This window comes from Ambystoma mexicanum, chromosome 11 (genome assembly GCF_040938575.1).
Source record: "Ambystoma mexicanum isolate Mex_15411 chromosome 11, UKY_AmexF1_1, whole genome shotgun sequence".
Taxonomy (NCBI): Eukaryota; Metazoa; Chordata; class Amphibia; order Caudata; family Ambystomatidae; genus Ambystoma; species Ambystoma mexicanum.
This window is the reverse complement of record NC_090934.1, coordinates 1,406,750,816-1,406,775,404: the sequence shown is the minus strand read 5'-3', so window position 1 is coordinate 1,406,775,404 and position 24,589 is coordinate 1,406,750,816. Positions and strand designations below refer to the sequence as shown.

Here is a 24,589-nt window from a genome sequence, read left to right as displayed (position 1 = left end):
TCAGCATCAGCAGTTTTTTTACATGTGAAGAGATTGCAAATCGCGGCAAAATTCGCGGGTGCGTGTTCCGCGATTGCGGTAAAACTATAAGGGGTAGGGATGTGGTTCTAGGTTCCTAGGAAAGCCTGGGATCTCAGCTTCCAAATAAAAGTTATTGCAAGTCTCTAACCCAAACGGTTGCGGAGATATGAGCAATTTAGTAAAGGTCGTTTTTGGTTTTGTAAATTTTAAACGCACACTTTTTCAAAATGACAAGTGACAAATTTTTGCAGCTAGAATGACAGGTGACAGCTAGGAGGCAGTTCTACTTGGGTTAAATAAATTGAATTAGATGAATTCAACTAAGAGATGTGTTCTGAGTTTGCTAAGTACTCACAAGAGATTTTGAACAGGAAAGCGACTTGTCACGATCTGGTCAACAGTCTGGTCAGGTCTTTCCGGGTTCTGCTCACAGCGCCTGGTCTGGTCTCTCTGCTAGGCACAGCACTGCTTTCTCTCTGGGTTCTGCTCACAGCTAGGCACAGCACTGCTTTCCCTCTGGTCTGGGTTTTGAAGTCTCTAGTTTGGCTTTCAGGAGGTTGATGAATTTGAAGTCTGGATCTCGGGATGTTGTCTGGTCCAGCAAAGTGCGCTGCAGCAAATGGAATTTTAGGTCCCTACCTAAGTTTCAGTGGTCCATTTATATGTTCCCCAAGTGGGTGTGTGTGTCGCATCACTAGCCTTGCCCCTCTCCACTTTCCATTGGTCCAGCTTTCATCCCTTACTTGATTGGGGGAATGAAATGAAGCGTCATCATGATGAGGTCTGTTTATGATACAGAGAACCCACCCCTGTCAACTTTATACACAATCTATATCTGACCTAAAAACATATTTGCACAGGTACACATTTGATTAAAATCACATATACATGGTGTGGCTGAATTTAGCCATGTCTCTGTCCAAATGTGTTCATCCTAAGAGCTTGCATTCAAAAACGGCCACTTCTAGCACTTATTCATGTGCTGCACAACATTGGATCTTCATTAAATTTTACACAACTGTTCCTCACATATCTACCCACATACCAATGCATTTTCGTTTGTCTAGCTGAAACAGGGAGTCTGTAATATTAATAAACAATGGGGTTTTGCCCCAGAACATCACTCAAATTCGAGTTTGGCCTTGAATGAAAGGTACATTTTCTTAATTAAAGCTCTCAAAGTTATACATTTCTGTCATTTGATTACAAAGAGTTATCAGTGTTTTTGTAAAATATATATTTTCTTTTCAATTCAATCCTCAGAGTGTTGAGGTCCGCCTCCAAGACTTGGGTGGGTCAGTCCTCTGGGCAGGCAGGGCTTTGTTGACATTAAACAGTTCAGAATTAACATATTCCTTTCAGAGGAAAGGGTCCTTTGTGTGGTCTCTGGGAAGCTCCCAGCCAGTCTGCCTTCTATCAATCAAGAGGTCATGTGAGATTCTAACTCCTGGTGTGAAGCTTCTAGAGGTGAGAGGGTTTCCCAGGCTTCAGGCCTCTGGGAACAGTATGTGGCTATTTTTTTAATTAAAATGCAGCCTTTGAAGTCAGCTGAGTCAAATCCCTTTGTACAGCAACTGCACTCAATTCTCCAGTCAGAGTTTAGACCGCTAGTGCCGCCTAGAGGATTTTGTTGGCACTGCATGCAACTTTGGGATTTTCTTGGATTAATGCATTCTAAACACACACAAAAAGGGTTGAATCTTTAAAGTGGTCCAATGAGTCACGATTTCAGCAACTTTTTGACATCAGTAGCAGTGGATTTTGTCAACAAAGACCTTTCTTTACACTGGTGGGTGGCAAGTTAGGTAACCATTTTGGTGTGCGCACAACTGCGCAGCTGTCCTGGATTCTGGGATGAAATGATGGGCGGCGACAGCGCATCCCCATCTTTACCCACTCCAATTATTTATTTTTGTTCTGGGGCAAAATGATGGGCAGCGACAGCTTAATCCCCATATTTACCCCGTCTAATGATTCCACATGGGTCAAAACAATGGTTTCAGACTACTGTGCGGGTAGTCCAATGGTGGTTTTAGGCAGCGTCCTTCTGTGCCCATAACATCGGCAAAAATGGGTGGCAGCCTATTCTTCCTGCATTTCCCGGTGCATTTTCTGGGAAGCTCTGGTCATCATGATGTTTTCATGTCAGTACTGCACAGTTTTGAGGTAGGGCTAGGATGCATGGGTAAATACATCCCACAAGCCCCCCTCTTGCGATGGCCATCCTATTTCACGAATGGGACTCGCAAGATCTGGGATGTTTCCTCATCTTCTTCCAATAGATGGCATAGTTCAGCATCTTTTCCTCCATCCGGTACTGATCGATCGGTTCTCCTCGCCGGTCCTGATGGGAATATTGGGCGGTACCCCGAGCCCGTTGCGTCTCAGCTCCCGGTCTCCGGATCGTCCTCCTTGGCCCGTCTCAAGGTTTTCTTTCTCCTAGGACGACAAAGGAAGAGCGGCAATACCTACTCATAGACGTTTTTCCACCACTGTTGAGATGGTGGGACAGCATATGCATTTCATCATGACAAAACATTACATTCTTATTTTGATAAAAACAGTATAACTAAGAGACAGTTTCATACAAATCACAATATTTTAGAGACTAAATGTGGTATGTTTTATGATTGGAACTGAATTAGTCTGATACAGTACCCGCTAGGATTCCAGAGGATTCCTCCAGTTGTTGCAGAGTGTGCCTGGGATGGCAACATTTCAACTGGTTTATGTGGACCCACTTGTCTTCCCCCTCTGCCGAACCGCCTTTGGGGATGCGGATCTTGTAGGCCACAGGGGAGATCTTATCGACGATCTCAAAGGGTCCCTTCCATGTAGGCAAAAATTTGCGCTGCTTGGCCTGGTTCCTTTGGAAGTTGTATAGATAGACCCGGTCTCCCACCTGATATTCCTTCCTGGAAGTTTTCAGGTCATAATGGGTCTTCATGCTATCAGCCGATCTTTCTAGATTCCGCTGAGCATAAGCAAAAGCATGTTGGAGGTGTTTCCTTAAATTCTCTACATACTCATGGGTAGTGGAGGCATTTATCAGTGTCTGCTCTTGGGTCCTGTAGAGCAAATGCTGCGGAAGCACCATCTTGCGCCCAGTCATCAACTCAAATGGTGACATTTTGGTTGCAGATGAAGGGGTAGATCTGATGGCCATTAGGACCAGAGGTAATCGGATATCCCAACTTGGCCCAGAATCTGCCACAAACTTCTTTAATATGCTCACAATTGTCCGGTTATATCTCTCTACTGCCCCAGAAGAAGCTGGCCGGTACGCAATATGTAGCTTTCTCTTGACCCCCAGTATCTCCCACATCTTTGTCATTACTTCACTGGTGAAGTGGCTACCTCTGTCTGACTCAATCCTTTGAGGTAGGCCAAAACGGGAAAAGATGTGGTTAATCATCAAGGCAGCTGCAGTTTCTGCCTTGCAATTTGGGGCTGGGAGACATTCCACCCACTTGGTAAACAAGCATGTCACGGTCAACATGTACTTATTCCCCCTAGCCGAGCGAATCACAGGGCCTACAAAGTCGATTTGTAAATCTGACCATGGCAGTGTCATTCCCCTCTTTTGTAAAGGCGCCCGGTGTGTGAGGGATGATGGCTGAAATTGTGCACACACAAGGCAACCCTTCAGGTACTGGTCGAGGTCCTGCCCCATGTGTGGCCAGTATGCAACCTCTCTTAAGATTTCCAATGTTGTGTGAAACCCCCTATGACCGGCGGTGGCCGCATCATGGGCGTGACTTAACATCAGGCTTCGGAATGAGGTAGGAACCACCCACTGATCGTGGCCAGCTTTGGATTTCCTTACCAGCAAACCGTCTTGGATCCGGAACATTTTTGGACATTTCATCAACACTCTTAGGTCCTCTTTCCCAATGTAATCGGTATCCGTCAGGGGAAAGTTCTCAGGGTCCTCAAGGTGCTGGTAAAATTTACCAATTATTGGATCCCCCTTTTGAGCGGTAATCAGATCAGCATCAGGGGTCTCCTTACTCCATTGTGCAATTGAGAGGTCATTGTGAGCATTTGTCTGGGACCTAGTGATGGCAGTGACCTGGATTTCCCCCAACAGGGACTCAATCTCAATTAGATCCCCTTGGATGGCCCCGGTTTTGGCCAGCTGATCAGCTAAGTCATTTCCAGTTTTGTCTGGTCCCTCTACTTTGGAATGACCCTTGATCTTTTTCCAATAGATGGTCATCTCATTCGAGGTGACCAGATCATCAATGTTTTGGATCAACTTCCCATGTTTCAAGGGTTTGTTGTTAGCACATAACATGCCTCTGGTTTTCCAATTAACCAGGTGCTCCACGAACCCGTTCCGTACATAATCCGAATCTGTGATTATGACCAGTTCGTGGAGTTGATGCTGGACAGCAGTGAGGATGGCCTGATGCACAGCCATCAATTCTGCCACCTGACTACTTCGGGGACCAATTTTGTATCCAGCGGAGGGTCCTGGGGACTCATTCACCCATGCATTCCCTACGCCAGCCACCAGTTCTTTCTCCCCGTTGTTGTCAACATGGTAAGAGCATCCATCCACATACACAGTGGGCATTCCCTCACACTTGTCTTCTTCAAAGACTTTGTGGGGGGAATTAAGGTATGCCTCCATGTTGTCCTTTATTTTTAGACTTTCGTCCTCGAGACAGTTTTCTCTGGCACAATCATGCAAGTCAGCCAGACCTTGCGCGAGTGGACTCTTCTTGTTTTGGCCATATCTGACCTCCACAGGAAAGCCTTGCATTGACAGAATCCAGTAAGTAATTCGGGAATTACTCACATTTCCGGCCCGGATTCTGTCACTTTGGAGATATTGCAGAGGCTGGTGTGGAGTCTCCACTATGATGTGTTCCCCCTGGATAAACGGGCGGTAATTCTTCAATGCCCACACCGTTGCCAGGAGTGCCTTCTCACAATCGTTGAATTTTTCCTCCACAGAGGATAAAGTTTTGCTCGCATAGGAGATTACTTTATTGACCTTGTCATGCTTTTGATATAATACTGCCGTCAAGCACGTATTAGAGAACCCCGTCTCCAGGAAGAACTCCTTGTTTCTGACAGGGTAAGCTAGGCAAGGCGCTTGTGAGAGGCTTCTTTTGAGTTGTTTTACTGCCTCGGCTTGTTCTGGACCCCATTCCCACTTGACCCCCCCCTTCAGGAGATGAATCAGGGGTCTGGTGATCTCTGCGTAGCCCTCAATGAACTTTCTGCTGTAATTAGTCAGTCCAAGGAGGCTCCTTAGTTCCCGCAGAGTTGTGGGGTCTTTCAGTTTCTGAAGTGCTTCCACTTTCTTTTCCTGGGGACAGAGACCCTGAGGAGTAATCTCATGCCCCAAGAAATTAACACGGGTTCTACACCACTGTGCTTTCTGAAAGGAAAGTTTTGCTCCGGCGGCCCTCAACTGTGTCAGAACATAACGGATCTCTGCTATGTGTTCCTCCACAGAAGAACTTTTGATGAGGACATCATCTACATAAGCCAGGTTACCCCTCGTACCCAGGTCGGGCATGGCCTTATGTAGGAAAATATTGAACTCATTACCGGAGTTAAGGTATCCGAAGGGAGTCCGGGTCCATGTGTACTGCTGGCCCCCAAAGGTAAAAGCCAGCTTGTATTGGTCCTCCCTACTGACAGGCACGGTCCAGTATCCATTGGTCAGGTCTATTGCAGTGAATACCTGTGACCCCTGGATCTGGGCCAGCCCTTGGTCAATGTAGGGCAGAGGCCATCGGGAAGTATGGACCCGTTTGTTGAGCTCCCTGAGGTCGGCGCAGAGTCTCCACTGGCCGTTTGGCTTCAATATTCCCAGCACCGGATTATTGAAGGTGCTGTGGACTGGACGGATTATTCCCCGGGACTCAAGGTTCTTAATTATTTCAGTAAGGGACTCCATTGATGCGAGAGGCAAGCGATATTGCTTCACAAACACAGGAGTCATGCCAGGGTCCGTGGGGATTGTTGTGGTGTGGATGTCGGTGCGACCACAGTCATATGAGTCTACCGCAAAGAGATCTTGGAAATCCAAGAAAACTTGTTTCAACTTTTGCTTTTGTTCCAGAGTCACACAGGCATCAGCTAGGTTGACTCTCTCTTCCACCATCTGCCTGAAGCCTGGAAAGACTTCTGGTTTGGCTATCTCCGCGGCCTCCTCCAGCTGGGTGGAGAAGTCCCTGGTCAGAGTGCTGATTTGGACCGGAGGCTTCAGGTGGGAAAGGCAGCCCTCATGGACTTGGAAAATCACCTCATCCCTCCTGAAGTCACACGTCACATCTTCCTTACCATAGGGGCAGGAAGTGTACACCAGGAAGTTCCCCCCATGCCGGGTGAAAATCCTGTCTGGTGTTGTATTGTCCTCACTGTCACTGTCAACACAGTCCTTGGGGATTGGTCCTAACAGTTCATTTACAAGATCAATGGAGAAATGTCGGTCATCAACCGCCATTCCAATAATGGTGCCTGCGGCTAGAGTAATACTCTTTAAGTCGCTGTTATCCACCTCTATTAGAATGGTGTCATGTTCTATGTTGACTAATGGAGTCGGGTTTACCCCCAACCCTTGCTGTTGGAGAGAAGCATTTGGATGTATGTAAGCATCAGGGTTTTTCAACTCTTGTCCCCTTTTAACTTTCACTTCCAGGGAGAATTGTCGGGTCCTTTCTGGGAGGGTGACTTCCTCTTTAACCTGAATTTCAACCGCATAAGGTAGCAATTGAGCTGACCTAAATGCTTTTTCTGGATCATCAAAGCCCATGGGATTATCCGCTAATCGGGACCAAGCTTTGAAGTTTATTAGGTCCAAACTAATGGCAAAGCGATTGAGAATGTCACTGCCTAAGTAAAAGGCGGCAGGGACGTCTCGCACGACCCAACAATTATGGACTATGCTCTTGTTGCCAATGGAGATTTTGAGCATACACCTGCTTGGCAGGAGATGTTTTGAATTGGGTGCTTCCAGGTCCATTTCCCATTTGTCTATCAGTTTGAAGGTGGGAATGGTTGGATCTTTTGGGAGTTGGCGGAACATGGCTTCGCTGATGAAGCTCTTACCGTTGTTCACACACACTCGAGCGAGAACAGAGTCCTTCCCATCATTTAACTGAACAGGGATGAACAACTGCTCTCCAATTTGCTGAACATCAGTCAGGCTTTGAGCTGATTTCACATCTTCCTGGACTATAGGAGTGGGAGTTTCTGATTGTGGATTGGTATAGAATTTCAGAGTGTTTCCTTCCAGCATGGAATACCACTTTAGACTGGAAGGAAGGTTGATTTTCAGAAATAGAGAGGACCCCCCATCACCAGTCTGTTGTCCTACTGCTATTACTGTCACGTCTGGAATTTGGTTGTTCTGGAAGTGAAATTCTACTTGGTCAGATTTTTGTTCAACCATGTGGCATGTGCCGTTTAAACTAACATGGTTGACACTCTGTTTTAATTTTATGGGTCGGCTAGTCTGAGTCCAGAGGACCTTGTTTACGCAATCTATTAGGGGTGACAACCTTCTCAGGAGGTCATTCCCTAGTAAACAAGGGGTGCCCTCTGGGGTCACAACTATGACCGGGTGTTTCAACTTATGTCGCCCGATCTTAATGTCCAAGTCTGCCGTCCCCTCGACGGGAATTTCCTTCCCGTCAAAGTTCTGCAGTTGTCCAGGAAGAGAGGTGAGAGGAATTTGGTAATTCTCTCCCCTTCCTGCATTCAGTTCGTCAAAGGCCCTTCTGGACAGAAGGGTAGCTTGAGATCCAGTGTCCACCAGTGCTGAGATTGTACCCTGCCCCTGTACTTGTACCGGGGCATAATATCTTCCCTCCTTCTCCTCAAGGGGGCACAGATAATGTACATTTTTGGACAACTGGTGGGCTAATTTTCTGGTTTTGGACATCGCTAGCGAAGAGATTTGGGCAGAATCTTGTGGAGAGCCTTGGGAATCTGGAAGAAAAATTTTGCAACTGGAGATCAGAGCCATTGTGGGTTCCCCTGGCTCCATTTCTGGGCCGCCCCCCCCTTTTTGGAGGCAATCCCCAGGATGGGTTTGAACCAGGGGATTTTCTTGCTGTTGGTTCTGGGATGAGATGGTGGGCGGCGGTAGCTCACTCTCCACATCTCCCCAGTCATGATTTGCATCCCTAGGGACCCATTTTTCTTTGGGAGGAGTTCCCCCCTCTCTGAAGGAGAAAATCCTTTTCCCAGGATCCTCTGAGGATCCCTCTCCCTCAAATTGGAAGATCTGTACCTCCTCCTCAAACTGAGTCTGTTTGGGTCTTTTGTTTCTCCTACCCCCCCTCTGCTCCTTAGGAGGCAGACTTTCAGGGGCAAGAGATTTTGTTTCCGGTTCCTGGGTTTCCAGGGGCTGTTTACAAGTGAGGAAGGAAGCTTCCTCCAAGGCTTTACACCCCCCTTCCCTTTGTGCCTCCTCCCTGGGAACCGGTGATTTATCGGGGTGCTGCCCCCGTCATTGTTCTGGAGCACCAGGTCCAGAGTTGGGTGCGTTCTGCGCTGGCACGCCGATCTGAGGGTTCTGCTGCGCCCTCAGTATATGACCCATATCCCGCGCCATGTTTTGAACCTGGCGCTCTAACTGGGAAACCCGCTCAGGCTGATACGGGGCCCTGTTTTCTCCCCTGGGCTGATCCCGGGAAGGGTAGCTATCCCTCCTTTGGTAATACCCCGGGTTGGGAAGATTTTGGTACCCCTCCACCCTTGGCCTCCCCTCTCCCGGATTCAGTGGTCTGGGCTCAGGGAATTGAGGAAAGAAGGATGGATGATTTTGGGGTTGGAAGTCGGGTGGATATCTGGGGAAAAAGTTCTGCCCAGGGTTTGGTACATTTCTGCCCTCCTGTGGGAAGTTTGGAGGGAAGTTCCCTGGGTTTGGTGCTTGGCTGGATCCCCCCCCTTGGGCTGGAGGAGTCCACACATAACCCAGGATGGGTCTGTTACCTTTGTAGCGAGGACTTACATAGTCAGGAGAGCGAGGGACCCCATTTGTGGGGCTGCCTCCCTGGCTCCCTGTCTGTGACTGGCCCGAGGACCTTCTGGGCCTAGCATTATTCGGTGCAGGTAGGTTTTTAGGCCCCCCCATCTCCAAATCCAAAACGGGGGTGACCTTTACCTCTGCCACCTTGGCAGCAGCAGGGGTGCTGTTGGCTTTGGGGTTTTTCTGGGCATTGCTTTTATTTTCTATGGGCTTCTGCACCTCATAGATGCGGGTAGCCTGTTCAATGACCCAGTCTAAAGATCTTTTCTCGTGAAAATCCCTCACGAGCTGGGTCATGATATATTTGGGCAAGGCATGGAAAAACGTGTTGATAAAATCACGGCTATCCGTGCGCACCCTTCTTGTGGTCTGTGCAAAAGCCCGCTTTAACTCCTGCACAAATTCTTGTGGGGCCTGATCCTCCCCACATTGCAAATTGTAGGCTGCCTTGCGAGCCTCTTGAGGATTTCTGTGAACAGAAAAATGTTTCAGGATGGCCGCCTTATAGGTGGACCATCTTAAATGATTTTGGTCCTCCAGCCCCGCAAAGAAACTGGAGTATTCCGGGGAGAAGGTCCACTTTACGTATTGAATGCAGCTTTGGCTGTCCTTCAAATGGAAAGTCTCCATCATTTGTTCAAACAACTCTAAGTGCTCCCAAACAGAATACTTAGAGTTCTTATGGTAAGGCGTGATGACGCTCCTGATCGCCTTAATCTGCTTTAAGGGGTCCTTAAGCAAGGCCCTTTTTGCCTTATTGGCCTTTTTGGTTCGGGTAACCCTTGTCCATTCTTCGTCGGACTCAGAGGCACTGCTCCCAGAGGTTCCCGTCTGTTCTTCCAGGTTTTCCCGGATTCTGCGAGCCTGGGAATGGCTGGCAGAATGTGGGGACCTGGTCTCCTGTGTCCTGCGCAGTTCAGAGGAGTCTTCAGATTCCTCCTTGCTGCCAGGATTGGATGGGTACCCCCTCCACTGACCTAACTGGGCAGAGGTTTTCAGGATGCCCTTAATGGGCCTACTCTCCTGGGGTTCCCCACTGAACTGTATTGTACTTGGGTGCCCATACCCGGATGCCCACCCCTCCATTCCTGAGTGGTCCTGGCCTATGAGCCCCATGCTTCTGGCTGGATAGTAATCTGCCATCCCTGTGGCCCTGTGCTCATGTGCGCCAGGGGACATGGGGGTGGCAGAGTTCAGGGACTGGGGAAGATGAAGGCCCCTGGTGTTAGGGCTCCTGCGGTTATGGTCAGGAGTCTCTCTTTCCCAGCGGACCTCATCTCTATCCGCCCCTGCTCCCTGTTGCAATGCAAGAGCCTGCATTTGTGCTTTCAGTTCCTCTGTTAAGGCCTTACTCGACTCTATCAGTTTCTCCTGCATCGCTACCTGCTGTTGGAGCCTATCATTGTGTTGGCAGAGGGCCTCATTTTCCCTCTGTGCTTCCTGGTTGGTCCTGGAGAACTGGGCCAGTCTTTGCTGCAGGAGGGTTACCTCCTGGGCAATGTCCCTATTGGCCTGCTCCTTTCTTGCTAGAGCATCCTCCACCCTTCTGGTGTGCTCTACCAAGTTCTGGTTTTCTTTTTGGAGGTCACCCAGTCCCTGGTGGGCCAGGTGATTTTCTTCCATTTTTCTTTTTAAATGGCAGACTTCCTGGCCTATGGCGTCTCTTTCCTGACTAAGAGCCTGCATTTGTGCCGCCAGGTCGTCCCTTTGCCGTTGAAAGGCACCAGCTTTCTGGCGCTCCTCATCAAACTCTGCCTGGGTATCCAGGTCTTTCAGAATTAGTTTGTTGCTCTCTGCCTTCACTCTATCTAGGTGGCCTTGCAGGGTGACTACCTGCTCAGCACATACCCTGTTGAAGTCTAGCTGTTGCTCCAGCTTTTTCTGGCTTTGCAGTAGGGAGTCCAAACCTTCTTGGTGTTCCTTCTGCAAGGCCAGAAATCTGGTATCCTGTTCTGACTTTTCCTTTTGCAGTACATCCATATCCTCCTTTATTTTAGTAATGTACAGTCTGCTGTCATTTTCTGACTCCTGGCTCCTCTGCAGCCTCTGCTCAGAAGAGTCCAGATCAGATTGGACCTTCTGTAATTCCATCTGTTGCCTATTTGCCAGATTTTGGCTTTCAGCACATCTATCCTGCATGTCTCCCATATATAGGTACAGGTATGCTGCTATCCTGGCAATCTTATTGTGTTCCTCTTTGGCTTTAGGAGCCATATATAGTTCACTCAGGGCCTCATGTAATGGACCCTGATCTCTCCATAGGTCTGACCCTGTTTCCGTGACCTGTTGCATGATGGCCTGCAACCAGACTGTTTGGTCCTGGTGAGTCCACTCACCTCTCACAAATAACTTATGTAAGAAGTGCTCTCTGGCTATTTTCATGTCTACTAAGGCCGTCATTCTAGAGATTGGTCTCTGTCCTGACTTACAGAAGTTAGTATTTTATTTTTGCAGAACAGAACTTTTCTTGGAGTGTCCCTTTTGAGGAATGCTTCACAGCGTAATGCAGCGTGGTGATCCGACCGGATGTATGTATCCCGTCAGTTAGCACACTGTATTAAGCTGCACAACTGGTAAATCTAACCCAACGTCTCGGCTCGAGCCCCCAATTTGTAAGAGGATTCAATTCAGCACTACAGCCAAGTTAACGCCTAGTCTATGATACTGAATGAAAACCCTTATTGATATATCTTTAGGTCCAGTTCATGCGTTCTGGATGACTACCCTTGTATAACACCCCTCTCTTGGAATCCCCCTGACCCCACTGAGCCAAGAAGTAGTTCTGTTTTGCAAGTTTAAAAGGTTTATTTGATAAATTAAAATATAGATATCACACTTTATAATAAATTAATAATTGAATATCACACTTTATCTGATATGGGAAATATTAACAACGGAGAATCTGGCACTAGCACACTTCTTTATAATGACTAATGAGTGGACATGAAATGAATAAGGTAGCACACTGGTAAATGGTACAACAGAAAAAGGTGGTAAAGAATGCTTTATGTAGTTCAAATGGATATAATGTTGAATAAAAATGCAATACAGAAAATACTCAATATGATTTCAACAGACAATGTAATCACTTTTCTCTGGCAAGCCCTTCCCCCCCTTTTTATGCAATGCAAGGAATGGAAGGAAGCACACAGTTCTCAGAAATGCAATCAACTGTAATTCAGTTCACCCCAGCAAGCTTAAACAACAGAAAACAGATAGGAGTTTTGAAATCACAGGCCCAAACTGCTTTGATATGTGCTGGCAATGAATGAGAAATATGCTAAATTTGCTTTTAATTCCCCTTTAGAGGTTCAGGATGAGTGGTATCTAGTTAATATTAGTCCAGGCTCACACTAGCAATGATGCCGGAATGATTATCAGGTCAAACGAATTTCTAGCAAATGGAAATCAGCATCAGCAGTTTTTTTACATGTGAAGAGATTGCAAATCGCGGCAAAATTCGCGGGTGCGTGTTCCGCGATTGCGGTAAAACTATAAGGGGTAGGGATGTGGTTCTAGGTTCCTAGGAAAGCCTGGGATCTCAGCTTCCAAATAAAAGTTATTGCAAGTCTCTAACCCAAACGGTTGCGGAGATATGAGCAATTTAGTAAAGGTCGTTTTTGGTTTTGTAAATTTTAAACGCACACTTTTTCAAAATGACAAGTGACAAATTTTTGCAGCTAGAATGACAGGTGACAGCTAGGAGGCAGTTCTACTTGGGTTAAATAAATTGAATTAGATGAATTCAACTAAGAGATGTGTTCTGAGTTTGCTAAGTACTCACAAGAGATTTTGAACAGGAAAGCGACTTGTCACGATCTGGTCAACAGTCTGGTCAGGTCTTTCCGGGTTCTGCTCACAGCGCCTGGTCTGGTCTCTCTGCTAGGCACAGCACTGCTTTCTCTCTGGGTTCTGCTCACAGCTAGGCACAGCACTGCTTTCCCTCTGGTCTGGGTTTTGAAGTCTCTAGTTTGGCTTTCAGGAGGTTGATGAATTTGAAGTCTGGATCTCGGGATGTTGTCTGGTCCAGCAAAGTGCGCTGCAGCAAATGGAATTTTAGGTCCCTACCTAAGTTTCAGTGGTCCATTTATATGTTCCCCAAGTGGGTGTGTGTGTCGCATCACTAGCCTTGCCCTTCTCCACTTTCCATTGGTCCAGCTTTCATCCCTTACTTGATTGGGGGAATGAAATGAAGCGTCATCATGATGAGGTCTGTTTATGATACAGAGAACCCACCCCTGTCAACTTTATACACAATCTATATCTGACCTAAAAACATATTTGCACAGGTACACATTTGATTAAAATCACATATACATGGTGTGGCTGAATTTAGCCATGTCTCTGTCCAAATGTGTTCATCCTAAGAGCTTGCATTCAAAAACGGCCACTTCTAGCACTTATTCATGTGCTGCACAACATTGGATCTTCATTAAATTTTACACAACTGTTCCTCACATATCTACCCACATACCAATGCATTTTCGTTTGTCTAGCTGAAACAGGGAGTCTGTAATATTAATAAACAATGGGGTTTTGCCCCAGAACATCACTCAAATTCGAGTTTGGCCTTGAATGAAAGGTACATTTTCTTAATTAAAGCTCTCAAAGTTATACATTTCTGTCATTTGATTACAAAGAGTTATCAGTGTTTTTGTAAAATATATATTTTCTTTTCAATTCAATCCTCAGAGTGTTGAGGTCCGCCTCCAAGACTTGGGTGGGTCAGTCCTCTGGGCAGGCAGGGCTTTGTTGACATTAAACAGTTCAGAATTAACATATTCCTTTCAGAGGAAAGGGTCCTTTGTGTGGTCTCTGGGAAGCTCCCAGCCAGTCTGCCTTCTATCAATCAAGAGGTCATGTGAGATTCTAACTCCTGGTGTGAAGCTTCTAGAGGTGAGAGGGTTTCCCAGGCTTCAGGCCTCTGGGAACAGTATGTGGCTATTTTTTTAATTAAAATGCAGCCTTTGAAGTCAGCTGAGTCAAATCCCTTTGTACAGCAACTGCACTCAATTCTCCAGTCAGAGTTTAGACCGCTAGTGCCGCCTAGAGGATTTTGTTGGCACTGCATGCAACTTTGGGATTTTCTTGGATTAATGCATTCTAAACACACACAAAAAGGGTTGAATCTTTAAAGTGGTCCAATGAGTCACGATTTCAGCAACTTTTTGACATCAGTAGCAGTGGATTTTGTCAACAAAGACCTTTCTTTACACTGGTGGGTGGCAAGTTAGGTAACCATTTTGGTGTGCGCACAACTGCGCAGCTGTCCTGGATTCTGGGATGAAATGATGGGCGGCGACAGCGCATCCCCATCTTTACCCACTCCAATTATTTATTTTTGTTCTGGGGCAAAATGATGGGCAGCGACAGCTTAATCCCCATATTTACCCCGTCTAATGATTCCACATGGGTCAAAACAATGGTTTCAGACTACTGTGCGGGTAGTCCAATGGTGGTTTTAGGCAGCGTCCTTCTGTGCCCATAACATCGGCAAAAATGGGTGGCAGCCTATTCTTCCTGCATTTCCCGGTGCATTTTCTGGGAAGCTCTGGTCATCATGATGTTTTCATGTCAGTACTGCACAGTTTTGAGGTAGGGCTAGGATGCATGGGTAAATACATCCCACACATCCTAAGGAGGTAATCTCCATTGTCAAATCCGTGTCATCTACTGCAAATTTAATGCCCAACACAGCTATTCTGCGACTCTTTGGCTCAAGACCTAATTACCAAAATCGATGCTATACGGGCCGATATATACATCTGACACATTGGGTTGCCATTTCGGACCTGGCAGCAGTAATGCAGTGCTCCCCACATGTCTGGTTGGAATTCCCTAGGTTCTCTGACGGAGTGGTAGGTAAAGATGTCTTGCAGCTTAAATCAGCAGTCCCCTCTGGTCCTGTTCCTCTGGTGGCCTTCAAGGACATCTTGAGTGGCATGATTACTTGTGTCTCCCAATCTGTTAAATCTCTCATTTCAATCTGGTCACAACCCTGTGGAGCTCTAACAGGCCATGCTATTCCCCCTCCTAAATATACCATCGCTATCCCTCTTCTGCCCCATTCATAGAACTGTTGGACTCTCTGGTATCTCCTCTTCTCTACTCCTTTCTGGAATCCACTGGGTTCTTAGACCACTTTTAGTCTGGTTTCCACCCGGGGCGCGGCACAGAGAGTGTCTTGGTATCGGTTGTCGATGACATGGCCAGGCTGGTGGACGGTGGAGGAGTGGCTGCCCTGATACATTTAGATTTCTCTGCTGCCATCGACACTGTCGACCACCCGATTCTTCTATCCTGCCTGGCCTTGCAGTGTCTCTCCGGGTCTGTCCTGGTTCTCTTTTTTTTCCTGGCTGACAGGTGTCAATCACTCTTCCTCCTTTTTCCTCCATGCCCCACCCTCTGGCATGGGTTAACATTTCCATTCAGTTTGTCTCATCTGCTCTTCCAGCCTCCAGTGCTATTCATGCCAATGACACCAGGATCCTGGTCCATTTAGATCTTAACCAGGCGGAGGTGTTGTGCTTGAGTCAGTGCCCGACAGCTGTGGTGGAGTGGATGGGCAAGAATTTGTTTGAAGTAGAATGGGGACATGACAGAGGTCCTGGTGGTGGGTTCTACTCCTAATCCTACTCTTTGGACTCCATCTTTCTGGCCTGCTGCACTTGGGTTTTCCCTCTCCAATGACGACTGTTGGGAATCTTGGGGTAATGTTATCTTCGAAACTGTCTATGGCCCCTCAGGTTGGCGCAGTTCGCAAGGCTGGCCATTTCCACCTTAGGATTCTGCGCAAGGCTTTACCTTTCTTACCTTGTCACCTGCGACTCCCTTGTAGTGGCCTCACTGGTTTTGAGCAGATATATTATTGCAATGCACTGTTTCTGGCTAAACCAGTGGGGCTCATTATCCGGTTGCAGTTGCTGCAGACTCTGGCGGCCCGAGTGGCCACCAACGCACCTTACGGTGCCCAGATCTCTCCTGTTCTGCGTTCTCTCCACTGGCTCCCAGTGGCCAGATGTGTGGAGTTAAAGGCTCTGTTTAGTCCATCGGGACTACTATCTTCAAGGGGTGGATTATCTACGTGATAAATTCCCCTCCTACCTTCCAGGCTGAGCTTTTGCGCTCTGGTAGCGCATGCCTAGTTTCTCCCAGTCCAGAGTGGGAGGCTGTGCTTTCTCGGTGGTGGCAGGTAGACTATGGAATGCACTCCCCCTTCGCTTTTAAATGTACCGGAATTTAGACGTCTCCTGAAGACATTATTTTTCTAAACGGGACATGGTCTAGCTGGGACAGGTGTCTCCAGCGCCAGGATGCCTAAGGGCGAACAAGGGCTTCATCAAACTTGTTAACATAACATCTCTCTGTCAGGTTTACAGTTAAACGCCCACCATTAATGAATCCTGTCCCATCTCTTATGACGGGGTGGTAGTTGCGATAGTGATGCTAATTTACCTGACCTCTTCCTGAGGTTGTGTGACCTGCGACGTCAGGCCGCACTGTTTCTTTTGGGTGGGATGAAATCGGATGTGCACATTGCTTTTCCCTTCTTTAACGGCCCAGCAGCCTGAAAAAGAATCGCTTTGAGTGATGCACATATAGCAATTTGTGACACTTATGACAAACCGTTGAATATTTGAACTTCCTGAGAATAGTGTTTTTTTAGTTGTTAACGCTATTTTTTTCTCTTTTTTTTTTTTCCCCAAAAAGTTTTCAATTTTGCAAAAGACCAGGCAAGGGAGTTTGGAATTGCATCTCATCTAATTTTGGGAGCCACACTTCTGAATTGAAGCTGTGTTTGGCAACTGACTGACTCCGCTTTTAGCAAGTAAGTTGCCCTTATTCTGGTTTTCGTTGTTTATGGTATCGTGTGATTGGAGCATTCCACTAATCGAATAACTTTACTGCTACATAGCCTGCAAGAAATGCAATTGTTCTAGTTTGAGTTGGCAAATTCACACAAAAGTAACTAACCTGTAGTTGCAAAGTATATGAAAAAAACTTTTGGAATTTAAAAAAAATTACATTTTTGAAGTAACAGGCGTGGCATTTCTACAACTAATGAGGCACTTGGTTGTTTACTACTAGCTGTTAAATTCTCTGCAGGTTAAAGATTAAAATCTGGCTGATGGAAAGGTGGGCAGCCTTTCTTCTTTGAAAAATGTATGCTAGCCTGCAAGCAAATATGGTGCAAGGTGGGGGGATTGTGTAGAATGAAATAAACCAGAGTCAAGGTGGTTGATACTGATGACCAGTCTAAATATTTGCCATTAAATGAACAAGGCAAATGGGATCAGGGATGTTAGACTAGACAATGCTATTGCGCATTGGGACTTCCTGAAGATCTCAGGCACTTTTAATTGATTTGTAAATGTTTCATTGATTTGCATAAGTGCTTAAGCCCCTGTTTTATTATAATAATAAGACTTTCTTAGAAGCAATGTTTTTAGAATGAATTGTTACGATTTGAGCTTTGTTTATAGTCTGCGTGAATCTGTTCGAGACGCTCTTTTGTGGTGGCTTGGACTCGCCTGAATTTGGAAAATTACTGTTTTTGCATTTGCTGGGGTTTTAACATTACTGTATTTCAATCAGTCAGAATTCTTAATGCATATAGATTTGCTTGGGTTTTTATATTGGTGCATTGATATTATATATTGTTTGCCTGTTAATGGAGGAATCTGATTTTAATAAAGATGGTATTGTTGGTTGTAGGTTGAAAGGCAGAGTATTTCAGAGGCAGATAAAGTAAGTAACTTGATGTTGAATTGTAAGCACTTTTTGTGTGCAGTGCTTTAGACTGGCGTTTCTGGCAGCAAGTCCTATGTTACTTTTGATGGTACCTAGGATTTTGTTCGCGGTTGATGAAATAGGAATATCCAGTTAGGGTTTATTTTATTTATTTATTTATTTATTTATTTATTTTTTGCATACCAGAAATGAATAGGAAATATTTGCATGCAATTCATCTAAACTATGTTTTGTTATTAGTCTTTTATACTACACACATCACCAGTGGTCTTAAAGCACCAAACTTTGTTTGCGTAGAGAGGAATTGTGACCCTACCCAGAGTGATATGATATGATAGATTATTTATAACGTGCTTAATACCCAGAGGTTTCTAAGCGCGGACCCGGGGATTGAACCCATGTTGCTCCGTGTGGCATCTAGACCATGGTCTATTGGGTGAAAGGGTATCTGGGCCAAAGGGAAAAGTGGAAAAAGTCAGGGAAACCAAATCGTAGACCTCTCGCAATATGAAAACATAAGGGTGTGTGATTGAAGAGAGGTATAATTGTTGCCCTATAATATGTAGTGAATTGGTAAACCAGCCACTGAACTGAAGTATGAGAAAATGAAATTAGTGGGCAAGTTGAACAATGAAGCATGGCAGACACCTGGTCAAAGGCAGCATTCCTATTAAGGAGAGCACTCTAGGAGGCCAACAGTCCATTATTGGCGCTCTATGCAGAGATGCTCGGGCACCTCAGGCACATGCTTGGTGGCCTTTCTGCACTCCCTGGTTGTGTTTAAACCATGCCCAGGGGAACAGGAGACCACACTCTTCTACTTACTTCCTAGCCCCCAAACAGGCAGGCTTTATGGATGGGAAAGGTGGGAGGTGCTACAGGGACTCCTAAATGAGGGTGTGCTTGATCTGTGGCTCCTCTGAAAGTAAGGTCTCGGACAGGGTTGCCTGGAAGTTCTTGAGGCCTGCTAGGAGCTTTTTGGGGATGGTAAGGATGGTGTGAGATGCACGATTACTTTTGGGCTGAGTCTGGGCTCTTCTGGGAGTTCGTCTGCATAATCTGCCTTGCCTACCCTCCTCAACCTAGTTGTAGTTACCCAGTCCTATTACTAGAGGGCTGTAGGGGAGTCTCGTTTAGAAGGGGTGTAGAGTCTGCTGAAGAGCTTACATTTGCAAGTCTACCTTGGGTCTGGAAGCTCTTTTCCATAGCAAACTGCTGTTAATGTATTTTATTAGCTTACTCTAATTGAAGTGGAGAATATTGGCGTATTTTTCTTGCCATTGTGAGAACCAATTAAGGATTATCCTGTGAGGCAGGGTAGTAATGTTTGTTTACACTGCCTAACCATATAGAACCAATTCATTTGCAGGTGTGCTACATCAGTTTACGGATTCAGGCCTATATATTATCAAGTCCATGGAAATGCATGATTTTAGCTTCGTATTCTTAATGGCAGGATCATATACCATCAGAAAAGCTTTTATCGTGGCCAGGCCATTACAAAATCCACCCTATGAAAATCTGCTCAATCCTAGCTGGAAGAGGATCTTGCAGGAACTTCTAGGCCTGGACTTCTCTGCATGAGTAATCCTCACCATATCTAGATCCTGTGCGATGGGCAAATTCTGCATTTGGAGAAGCTTTTAATGGCACTTAATATAAGCAAACACGTTTAGAAATATCCATCAAGACTTCCAATAGAGATATGCACAAGAAAGAATGGGAACACTTGAGTATGACATGCGTGTGGGACTGTTGAACGTTCTGTTTGGCATACGGAGATATGGTCAAAGTGACATTGTAGGTTAACAGTCATTTTAAGGATTGTTCTTGGGTTTTAAGCTAAACGGTGTGTCACTTGGTACAATGCGCATACGCTCTGCTTCCTTTTGTGTGTTGTTGGTGAATGACCACTCTGTAAAGGGGGACTTTACTAGTGGATGTCAGAATGAGTACCAGGTAGCACTCCTTGCAGATCCTAAGTGGCACAAACATCAAACACCTTTTGGTGATGTAGATCATTGGAACTGAACATGTCTTTCTTCATTTTGTTTTCTTTCCCCATAATACGGAAATTGCTCCACTTAGCATTTAATGTATGTTACCCTACCTAAAACAAACCCTTCTTCCTAATCCATTTCATGGGTGAGAAAAATGTGTGCTCTTCAGCTTCTCAACGCTTGCGGCCCTGATAAGAAAGTAAACAGAAGCTTGATTGAACAATGGATACATTTAAGTAAAGCGGGTAATTATGCCTGGTCTAAAAAACAAATCTCACCAGGGCACGGCAAGCTCCGAGGTCTGCTCTGAGTTGCGTGCGTGTGTGTGTGTGTGAGTGTTAATTTGCCGTCCTGACCCATTGGCTTGTTCCAGTTTGACAGTGACTGATAGATGTGTATGCACAGAGAATAAGGTACGTCCGTGCAGAGGGTGGGACTGTCTGGAATGAGCAATTGGTAGACCAGTGAAGGAGGTGATCAGATGGGCTCGTTCCAACCCCCAAAGGAAACCAACTCCGTCTGCTCATTTTTCAGCAGCACATTGATTGATTGTACGGTCAGTTATGATTTAAGACTGGGCAGGGATTAAAGGGGACTTGGATGAACATAAAATAAGATAGCCTGATAGGTGAATGCACCAGCTTCGAATATCTGTGTGTAACATGTATTTTGCATGTTGGGTCAATGGGGCAATGTTTTGGCTACAGTAAAAATCTGCATGTTATATCCAGGTCACAGAATAAATCCGAGTGGGCGGTCTGCACCTTACTTCCTTCAGCTGTTGATCAAGTATTATAGTAAAACCCATGGTGTAGAGCTCTCCAAAAAAAGGTGTTCTATAAAAAGAAACTATTCTAGGCAAATGTCTCTCCAGATGTTTTGGACTACAATGCCAATTAGCCAGGCAACCTATTTACTGTTGAGGGAAAATGAGATCATAGTCCACTGCATCGAGAAAACCAAGGGTTGCAGATCCCTAGTATATAGTCATCAACGCACGACTGGTAGCAACGTCAAGCGCAGAGTCCCAAATGGCAGATGAGTGACAGAAAGGAGGACTTATGTAGGAATGCAGAGAAAAAGCTGGAGGCAGATCGCTTTGAGATTAGGCAGTACAGTACGCACATTGCATACACTTGGTGTTCCTGATGTCTCTGTGGTTGGCTGCTAAACGCGTGTGGCAATACATTGGATTATTGGTTTGTTAGGATCTAAGGATGGAAGCATTAAAGAAGATTTATTATCGGCAACCATGGCAAATGTGAACTCTGTGAACAACCTTTGCCTCCAGATACTTTGTATAGTGTGACCAACCAAGTCTTCACAGATGATGAGCAGTGAAGGGGGAGATTGTGTAGCAGTGACTCCCTGAACAGTGAACCAGTCCCTTTTCCTGTGCATTTTATGTTATTACGTTTGCTTAGAGTGAATTCCAATAGATTTTGAACGTTTTTGGTAACTCTGAAAAACTGACTGGCCTTCACGATTTGGCTGTCTGACCACTTTCTCCCATCCCCCTGGAGAATAATTGGAATAAAACCTGAAACCAAGTAGAAACACGGCAGTAGAGGCCAAACTGATGCCTGCTAGTGGGACTGTTTTAAAGCTCTTCGCTAGGGAAAAGTCGGAAACATTTAGTAAAGATTTTGTTTATGCCCTCCCCGTCTTACACGTGCAAAAGAATAAAATAGACACTCCCCAGACGGGGAATGAGGCAAAAAACAGGCTGCGAGAGTTCAAGGCAAGGTTTATAAGTAAATGGCATTCAAAGATCTCTGCTGCATCTGAGAGCACTCTGCAAGAATTAACATTACAGTACATTTTATAGGGCAAATGATGCAACTAACATAGGATACTACGTTGGTCCCGGATTGGTCAGTTCATGTGGTGCCTTAGGTGCGGGTGGCATCTCTTCCTCCGGGTTGGTTGCTTGGTTGGCGGGAAGATGGACGTCAGACATCTGTGCTCTGAATGAGTGAAGGTCAGGTCGCTGCAAAGCAGGGTGGTCACTAACTAAGCTATCATAATATATTCTCAAAAATGCATGCACTAAATAACACCTGTTCAAAGTCTTTCAGTAATTTATCATGTCTCTTTAAAAATCATACGTATATCTATACTATCAATTACATTGGATTATACAAGTCTTAGGTTAAGGGTCTTGACCACTATAATACACTGGTCGTAACGTGGGTCTGTGCTCAAAAGACTCTCTGGTATGTGACATTTGTTAGTGGTAGGCAACGATATACTGCAGCAGGGGTCTAATGTTAGTGGGGGCTCTGTTGGGTGGGCATCTTGGCGTGGTCATTGGTCTGGCACATGAAAGGAATATCTTGCAGGGACACAGGGTCACAATGGCAGTAAGTTTCCACTGGCGAGGTTGCGGGGGCAAGGACACATTTGTGGAGATGAACGAGCTATGTGCTTAGTTCACACTGGTTCACATGCAGGACAGTGATCTTGGAGGAGGAATGATGTGCTACATTCATTATTTGTTGCAAATACCTCCGGCTTCAGTGTGAGAATGGAGCCGCGGTTTTCCAGTCGGAGTGGGAATGATGGTGGGGGCCATGTGCGTCTGGTCGTTGCGACAAAGGGAAGAGAAGCGTTTTGTACTATCGCAGTGAGGCCTAGTTACCAAGATGGAGTCGAAAGGGGGTACAAAAATGGATGCTCTGTGTCCTGCTCAGAGGTCCCATCTACGCGAAAGTCAACCAAAGTTGGCATCGCATAAGGACAAGGGGTGAGCCCACTACTGGAGGCACTTGGTCCAAGTCTTGTACTGAGAAGTAAAGGATGCGCACATTTCCCCCCTTTTGTTACATCTAAAGTAACGAATTATGACACTTGTTTTCTTTCATTCTCCCTTCGGTAGTACTCAACTTCAGCAACTGCTTCATCCCAGGCAGGGGTACCTTTTATTGGCATCCATGCTCTACATACACTTCTTAAGCTATTACTTCTCCTTGCATATTCGCCTGGGGTACGGTTTAGCGATAGCCCACCATCCCCATCCAGGTCTACCCATACCTCGTTATACCATTGCAATTCTGTTGGTTCCTTGATTGTGGTGTGGTGTAAATTGTCAACTCTGTCCCCATATTGGCGGTAGATGGCAGTCATCCTGTATTTTGGAGTGTTATGTTCCCCTGTTTGCATCTGTGCATCTATCATGGTTGCTACCGTTGTTGGTCGGCCCATTGTTACCATCATCATAGTTGAGGTAGGCATAATTTTTTGCACAACACCGAAGGCCTAATTGGCACACGCAGAAGAATAGTAGCACAAAGACGATGATGGGGGCAAGTATTTTCATCATCACATTCACCCATGATGTATCCAGCTGAACAAGTTATCAAACCATGTGCTTTCTTCTTCTCCGCCCTCTGTTCTCATCCTGTCTCTTAAATTGTGAACTGCTGTTATCACATGTGAGAGTGCCCGTTATCTGCATCTTCAGATGGCATTAATGTGCAACAGGCCCCCCCCAATTTTTCGGCAAACACCACCATCTATCGCCGTGAGGAGATCTAGAACATATCGGTTTTGCATTGTCATTAGGCGCAGGGCGCGGAGCTCTATTTTATAACGTTGAATCCTTCTTCAGTGTCGTCGGCCAGTTGGATTAGCTCCCAGCGCACTATTTGTAACCATTTGGAATTTGCTCGTGCTTGGAGCCCTGGTGCTAGGAGTGATGCGAAAAATGTCTCTGCAGATGAGAAAAGCTTGTACTTTTGCAGGATCTCAGCAAGGAGTTTTGATGATTCAAACGAAATATAGTTGGATGATCTTTTGCTTCATGACAACTTTGTTTTCAACTCGTATTCTGACAACAGTTCATAGGCTGGAAGTTCTGTGTTTGCTTGTTTGGGCGCTGTCGATAGATCAGCCGATTGCCCTGCTGCCGATTTGCCAGCCGATTCTCTTGCTGTTCCTTGGGTATGGCTTTTTGGTACTACCATCAAGGCTGTATGGAGAGTGGCTAAGGTGCAAGTACCTTTCCAGGATGCAGGTAGATGCAGGTAGGCTTGTTTGCCACAAATCCAGTACATGTCCATGAGGGCTGCGGTGCCTTTCTTCATATCAGGTATTATTACTGTCTTGTTGCATTTCCTTGATTCCCCCATGTTAACCTTTCCTTCTCCATGGAAGCATAGTTGGTGCAGTATTTCTTTTTGTGTTTTGTAGGCTTTTCTAGTGCTGTGATCCATGTGAGCTTAGTGATGTGCTGTGACCAGATGGGGGTGCATGCTTCCTTTATCCATTGGAATGCATCCTCAGACAGTACCCAGAGTGCTTCTGCTTTGCATTCGATAGTTTCATTGTGCCACTTATTCTCTGCATACCTCGTCCCTTGGATGACAAGAAATGACTCTTTGAGGCAAATTATTCCTTGGCGCCGGCTCGTACATGTTCTCTCATTTTCCAGCTTTTCTATAGTGACTGTGTGTGCCTGGAAGGTGCTTTCTATCCTGCACAAAACTAAGTGAATTAAACATTGAGCCTCCGACAAGGGCACTTCTTGAGGTACCAACATTTTCGGTGTCCCTGATGCATGTGGTATGCGTGAACAGACATAACAGCTTTCATTTGTTGCTTGCTTTGCCGTAGCACTCATGTCTGAATACCATTTGTTACATTGATCAGGGTGGCGGGTGTCTTCTATTTCATCTAACCCCAGGTCATGATAAATGTCGTACCTTTCCCTCCCGCCCCCCTTTTTCTTCTTCTTTTCCCTCCCTCCTTATATCTTCTCACCTTTTGGTAATGTATCGGGAACATCCCAGCCCAGGCAGTATCAGTGTCGTTTACCATG

At 45.9% G+C, this 24,589-nt stretch overlaps 1 protein-coding gene across 9 annotated transcripts in view; it reads left to right on the top strand.

Moving 5' to 3' along the window:
- Positions 1–24,589, top strand: part of MEF2A (myocyte enhancer factor 2A) — a 674,395-nt gene that overhangs the window by 21,456 nt on the left and 628,350 nt on the right. For 5 of the 9 annotated variants that reach the window (XM_069625048.1, XM_069625042.1, XM_069625044.1 and 2 more), the window contains exon 2: positions 16,730–16,847. The exons of 3 other annotated variants lie outside the window; for them this stretch is intronic. The gene's annotated coding sequence lies outside the window, so the exon portion shown is untranslated. Of the gene's footprint in view, positions 1–16,729; positions 16,848–17,734; positions 17,768–24,589 lie in introns of all 9 variants that reach the window. One more of the 9 variants, XM_069625045.1, reaches the window with a different exon arrangement.